This window comes from Dromiciops gliroides, chromosome 3 (assembly GCF_019393635.1).
Source record: "Dromiciops gliroides isolate mDroGli1 chromosome 3, mDroGli1.pri, whole genome shotgun sequence".
Taxonomy (NCBI): domain Eukaryota; kingdom Metazoa; phylum Chordata; class Mammalia; order Microbiotheria; family Microbiotheriidae; genus Dromiciops; species Dromiciops gliroides.
The window spans coordinates 552878843-552885861 of record NC_057863.1 but is presented as its reverse complement, the minus strand read 5'-3'; the positions used below and the strand labels follow the sequence as shown (position 1 = coordinate 552885861).

Below are 7019 nucleotides of genomic sequence, written 5' to 3'. Positions count from 1 at the left end.
GAGATGATAACATTATGTATGGAGCACAAGAATCATTACAGTCCTGACCCTCAAAGAGTTTACATTCTAATGGAGAAATTTAACACAGATGAAGAGTGGGGCCTAGAGAATGGAGTTTTGGACTGTTGTGTCACAGTAATGATGAATGAACCAGCTGAGAGTCATATCAAATTCTGTAGCACAGATATGATTACTGTTTTCATAGCCAGAATAAACGGTGGTAAGTGGGGTGGATTAATGGATTAATCATCCATTAATTTCAAAATAGTTTCTATTTTATAGTGTTTGGCACTTGACAAAGCATTTTTTGCAGTCACCCCTTAGATAGGCAGTATCCCAATTTTAAAGATGAGAATTCTCAGTCTAACAGAGAGGAACTGACTTTCCCAAGGTCACACACAGACTTAACTAATACCGCTATACCCACATGGTAAGAAAATATGTTCTGTTGGGTTTTTTTTTTAAGTGCGTGTAGGTGTATGTGCACATCTATGAGTCTGTATGTGTATGGGTATCTAGGATCCATTAATTTCAGTCACCTTAATGAAGATGAAGCATACCTTCTAAGGCTATCCTGCAGACTTCAAGTAACCTCTGGACAGGTCTCATCTGGCGTGTCTCATCATTGGGGAAGGTGAAGGAAGTACACATTTATTAGATTATTGCTATGTTCCAGGTACTATACTTAGTGCTCTACAAATTTCCTAGAGGATTTTGTCTAGATCTCTTCTTTGCTCCTATCATAATCTACCTAATATATATATATATATACATACATACATACACATACATATATATTAACTAGAGTTTGTATAACAATAACTATCACTTATATAGTGTGCTAAGATTGCTTTTTGCAAATCATGCCTAATTTGGTCCTCATAATAACCCTGGGAGGTAGGTACTGTTGTAATCCTCATTTTACAGATGTGGAAACTGAGGCAGACAGAGGTCAGGTGATTTGCCATGGGTCACAAAACTAATAAATATCTAAGACTAGGTTTTAACTTAGATTTTCCTGATTCCAGGCCTAGGGCACTGTCCCAGCTCATCAGATAGAGTTCCCTATAACTGGAGGTATTCAGAGATTGGTTGATAATTTCCCTGGAGAAGACTGATGTGTTAAACAGGAGTTGAATAAAATGACCTCTGAGTACCCCCTCTCGTAGTCTATGACTCATCAGCCCACAGTCAGGATCATGACTGCTACAAGGGAGGCCTCCTGAATCAGTTCCTAAGGAAACTTTTGTAGGAGACACCTTGCACCTGAACCAACACTGCTTGTGGAAACGTTCATCTCCAATTCCTCCTGAAACCGCCAAACCAATTTTCCAAGGCATCACAAGACCTATTCTCCTGTGCTGTGGGTAGAAATATATGCACCTGATAAAATAAAAAGAATTTGCACCAAACCACCCAAATCATAAAGTAGGGAAGGATCTTGGCAAGTTGTCTGAAATCCAAGGGGTTTAACTTGCGGGGGACAACTTGGCTGTAATATGCAAACCAAAAAGAACCTTAGGTCCTTTGAGATCTCAGTCTTTTTCCTTTTACAAAGACTGGAGCTTGCTTCCCAGATAGATGGGAGGTTTCCAGAAACACACACATACTCACAAACACAGATAGGTCACACAATGAATCTGGAGTAACCGATCCTTGTGTATCTCTCTGATGGACTGTGTGTACTAGGAAATGAACCCCCTAAATATTTCTCAACCAGATAGTTTTGTAGTAGCTAACATTTCATGAAAGTGGGCTGCTGAAGGGAAGATAATGTTAGCCAGCTAAACATCACTCAGGGCAAAAAACCACAAACATTCATGAAAGGGCCTATAAGTTTAGGACCCTCATGGTTCTCCCTTGTCTTTTCTTAAGGTTCTGAATACCATTGCTAAAATCTTGGAGTTCTGATGGGCCCCAAGGGCATTGGAGAGTTCCCAGAAGGCATAGCTCTACCTGTTATTAAGTTTCTATCACTTGGGTGTCCATTTCTTTATGTATTTCCTGACCTCTCCTCTGTCATGTAAAAGTAGCTAGCCTGGGGCAGCTAGGTGGTGTACTGGCCCTGGATTCAGGAGGACCCAAGTTCAAATCCGGCCTCAGACACTTAATACTTATTAGCTGTGTGACCCTGGGCAAATCATTTAACCCCAATTGCCTCACCAAAAATAAAATAAAAATAAAAGTAGCTAGCCTCTTTGTACTATTTCCCAGCTGACTTTTAGAACAGCAACCCTATGAGGTACTTAATGATACTAATGCTATTCATCTATTTATTCAACAAATGTTTATTAAACATCTGCAATGTGCTGGGCACTGTGTTGATACATAGACAAAAATGAAACAGATCTTGATTCATAAGCTATTTTTTCTTTCTATTCATTCTCTCTCTCTCTCTCTCTCTCTCTCTCTCTCTCTCTCTCTCTCTCTCTCTTTCTCATCCCCTCCCCCTGTTGGAGGGGAGATGATGGGGTGAAGTACCATGTATATATAAATCATTAATATCATCGCACTCCACTCATCTTGCTCAATGAAATTCAGGTAGAAGTGGTCCTAGAACAAGTCTCCATCTTATTATTCTCTTGTATTTTTTGCAATTGTCTAAAGGACCCTACATCCTAGCTTCTTAAACTGTTTTGTGACCCCAGGTGGTGTCACATATCTGAATGTGTGGTTTGCAAAAAATGTGGTAATAGTAAAAGGTTATGTACACCTATTTTATATACCTATATACCCAGACTCATGTAAAAATTTCTCAGGCAAAAAGGGGTCACTAGTGGAAAAAGTATAAGTCCTGAGTTAAATGACTACTCCCACTGCTAGGATGAGCAGAGCCTCATTAACTATAATTCCTCTGGTAAAATAAAGGATCACATAGGCTTTTACCACTGTGCCCTCAGGACCACCTGACCTTGCTAGTACTTCCAGAACCCAGGGCCTTGTAATCTGATCTTTCCATGAACATAAACAGTCTGACCTTCCATTCTAAGAATGCTTGGAACTTGGCATCTACCCCACCTCTGAATTTTGATGAGCACTAGCCCATTCTATTCACCTTGTGGATTCCCAGTATGCGCCATCTCTGCAAATGAAAATGTTTTCTGTTTGTATCCCTGCTCAGAGCTTGTCACAGAGGAAGTGTTTCCTTGCGTGCTTTTTCACCCATGGATTCATTTATTAAATATGGGTTAATAACAGGATAGAGATTTGCCCCAGGTCCATTTCTATTTGAACTCCATAGGATACTATGAGGAAAATGAGATAATAATTCTAATGTAAAGTTCTTTTAAAACTTTAAAATGCTGCATAAATGTCAGTTATTATTATTCAGTCAGAGGCTATGTAAACACTTGCTGGAGAAGGTTGTGGAGCATATTCCAACTAGGATAGGTCAGAATAGGTGAGCTCTAATCTCCCTTCCTACTTTAAAATTCTTTGAATGTTAGAACTAGAGGGTATCTTAGAGATTGCTTAAACCAACTTCCTGGTTTGACAGATGAGAAAACTGAGGCCTCTATAAATTCAAGAGTTCTTTGTTCTACCATCCTGGTAAAGTGAGGGAGCCTATTTTCAAATGCAGGTTTTCTGACTTCAAAGCTAGTGTTATTTCTGCTACAGGGGCAGCTAGCTAGTGTAGTGGATAGAGCACTGGCTATGGAGTCAGGAGGACCTGAGTTCAGATCTTACCTCAGACACTCACTAGCTGTGTGATCCTGGGCAAGTCACTTAACCCCAATTGCCTTAAAACATCCAGGGCCATCTCTAGTCATCCTGATATATCTCTTGCCACTGGACCCAGATGGCTCTGGACAAAAGAGTGAGGTTGGTGACCTTGCACAGCCCTCCTTCATTTAACTCCAATTGAGGGCAAATCATGACATCACCCTGATGTTACCATCCTCTTCCAAAATGGACAAACATTAACAACAATATTGCTGCTACACCAAGCTGCCTCCTAACAAATAAAAATATTGCTGGCTTTCTTGTCCTTCCTTCCTTCCTTCCTTCCTTCCTTCCTTCCTTCCTTCCTTCCTTCCTTCCTTCCTCCCTTCTTTCCTCCCTCCCTCCCTCCCTTCCTTCCTTCCTTCCTTCCTTCCTTCCTTCCTTCCTTCCTTCCTTCCTTCCTTCCTTCCTTCCTTCCCTCCCTCCATTCCTCCCTCCTTCCTTTCTTCCCTTCCTTCCTTCTCCTACCTTTCCTTTCCTTTCCTTTCCTTTTTTTTTTTTAGTGAGGCAATTGAAGTTAAGTGACTTGCCCAGGGTCACACAGCTAGTAAGTGGTAAGTGTCTGAAGAGGTCGGATTTGAACTCAGATACTCCTGACTCCAGGGCCAGTGCTCTATCCACTGCGCCACCTAGCTGCCCCTCTAATCACTTTTCAAGACTGCTTCTTACTTAGAAAAAAAAATATTATAATTTGTTAAAGTCGAAAACTAGAAGATGGTTCCCATGTGCTTCCCACCCCCAAAGGCAATACCCCCAATTGAGTTTATCCTCAGACATTCCTACCTGGCCCAATTTCCCCTGGATATCATTGTACTACACGGTTTCTTCATGGCATCTTGAGCCTTCTACCCATGAGTACTATACTTCCTCCCAACATTTGGGGGGCATTTTGTACCTCTTATCATGAACACAAAAATTGCTGATCACCACTCTATCTCCTATCCACTTATCTCCAAGCTTCTCTTCAAGAAAGATAGATTGTCAGAGCTTGCAAAAATCTCACATACCTTCTTGTTAGAAGAGGTTTGCATTAGGGTTTAGAGATGGAAGTGACCTTGGAGATCATCTTGTTCAATCTCCTTTCATAGATGGAGAAACTGAGCCCCAGAGAGGTAAGATGACTGACTTGTCCACAGACACAAAGCCTTTCTAAGTGGCAGAACTAGAATTTGATCCCACAGTTTCTTGAACCCAATATGAGGGGTAAATCAGGAAACTGAGGCCAACTGGTACGCTGACAACTTGTCCAGAGTTACAAAGTTATTGAAAGAGCCTGGACAGGTGTACTGGTTCCCAGACTGCCCGTTCTTCCCTATGACTACTATCTAGCTATTGGGTGAGGCCACCACAATTCCCATTGCTTCCCACATCACAATACCTAATGAGAGGTTCTGTTCCCATACGTAAAATTCGGCAACTACTGAGAAATTTAAATCCTTTGGTCCAATTGGGCCACTGTATAACCGCAATGCAGGTGTGTGATTTGGATCTTTCTTCCTCCTCCTCTTAGAAAGGACATCAGATGCGGGTTACACCTCCTTATTTATATGAGTGCTTTGAAATACACAACTTCTCTCTAACCTGCTCCCATAGACTCTTCTTAGTCTCTCCTATTATGTCTCTTGGCAGCTCTGCATTGTTTCTACCTTGCATCAGAAAGGAGCATTCCTTTCTTTGCCAACAGAGATTGAACCTGACAGGTTGGAAATGATTTATGAAAACTTGATGTGCATCAGCACCAAGAGTATTCAATAGCCTGGGCTGCTCCATGGGTATGGTGCCCACTAGCACAGTGGAGGAGATTCACTGCATACCTAGTAGGCTCTTCTTAGCTCTATGTGGCTGTCTAGGGAAGTCATAAAATAAGAGAGAGTGTCAGAGCTGAAAAGGACCTTACAAGAGAATACAGAATATAGAACTGGGCAAGATCTTAGAAGATAGACTATCAGAGCTGGAAGGGGTCTTAGAATAGAAAATTCTAGAACAAGAGGGGATTTTAATATGTAGAATATAGATGGAAGGGTCTGAAGAATTTAAAATGTTAGACCTAGGGGCAGCTAGGTGGCGCAGTGGATAAAGCATAGGCCCTGGATTTAAGAGGACCTGAGTTCAAATCCAGCCTCAGACACTTGTCACTTACTAGCTGTGTGACCTTGGGCAAGTCACTTAACCCCCATTGCCTCACCAAAAATAAATAAATAAATAAATAAAATGTTAAACCTAGAAGGGACTTCACGTCATAGAATGTTAGAGTTGGAACTTACCTTAGAATGTTAGAGGTAGAAAAGCTCTTAAAATATATAATTTTACAGCAAAAATAAACCCTATGATATAATAATAATGGTAATGATGATTATAACATTTATATAGTGCTTTAAGGATTCCAAAATGCTTTACAAATATTATCTCATGTCATCCTCACAACAAAGCTGGGTGAAAGGTACGATGATCATCCCCATTTTACAGATGAGGAAACTGAGGCAGACAGAAATTAAGTGACTTGCCCAGGTTCTCACAGCTCCCATATGTCAGATCTTGGATGAGCCTTAGTATAATAAATGTTAAATAGAATGTAGAAGGTTAGAGCTGAAAGGCACCAGAGAAATCACCTAATCCATCCTTTCATTAAAAATAACACTAACTGTGCTCGCTTCGGCAGCACATATACTAAAATTGGAACGATACAGAGAAGATTAGCATGGCCCCTGCGCAAGGATGACACGCAAATTCGTGAAGCGTTCCATATTTAAAAAAAAAAAAAATAACACTAACTTATCTCAGTCTCAGAGATGACTTTTTCCCCTGGCCCACTGTTCACAATGGATAAAAGGCAGTTGGAAGCAGTGACTTTTCAGCTTTTCATTGGATTGCCAAATTGCTTTGAGCTTTGGCACTCCCGTTTAAAGACAGAGCTCATGTTGGGTCACCCCAAGTGGAAGGACGTGATTCCTCTTCTTGACATGATGCCAAGGACATATCAGAGACCCTTAGTGTTAGAAGGGACCTTAGAGTTCATTCGATTCCAATCCCTACCTAAAGCATGAATTTCTTCCCTAAGACTCTGCTTTTCAAAAGCAGATACAGATTTGGCCCAGGGAAGAACCCTGGCAAAGAAAGATATGGTCAAAGAGCAGTGAAATTGGGAAGCTAGGTGGTGCAGTGGATAAAGCATTGGCCCTGGATTCAGGAGGACCTGAGTTCAAATCTGGTCTCAGACCTTGACACTTACTAACTGTGTGACCCTAGGCAAGTCACTTAACACTCATTGCCCTGCCAAAAAAAAAGAAGAAGAAGAA

The 7019-nt window shown here is 41.1% G+C and overlaps 1 non-coding gene across 1 annotated transcript; it reads left to right on the top strand.

The window, feature by feature from the left end:
- Window positions 1-6366: 6366 nt before the first annotated feature.
- LOC122752056 lies at window positions 6367-6473 on the top strand. Its single transcript, XR_006355860.1, has one exon. It is a non-coding gene; the product is annotated as a U6 spliceosomal RNA (small nuclear RNA).
- The last annotated feature ends 546 nt before the right edge of the window (window positions 6474-7019 follow it).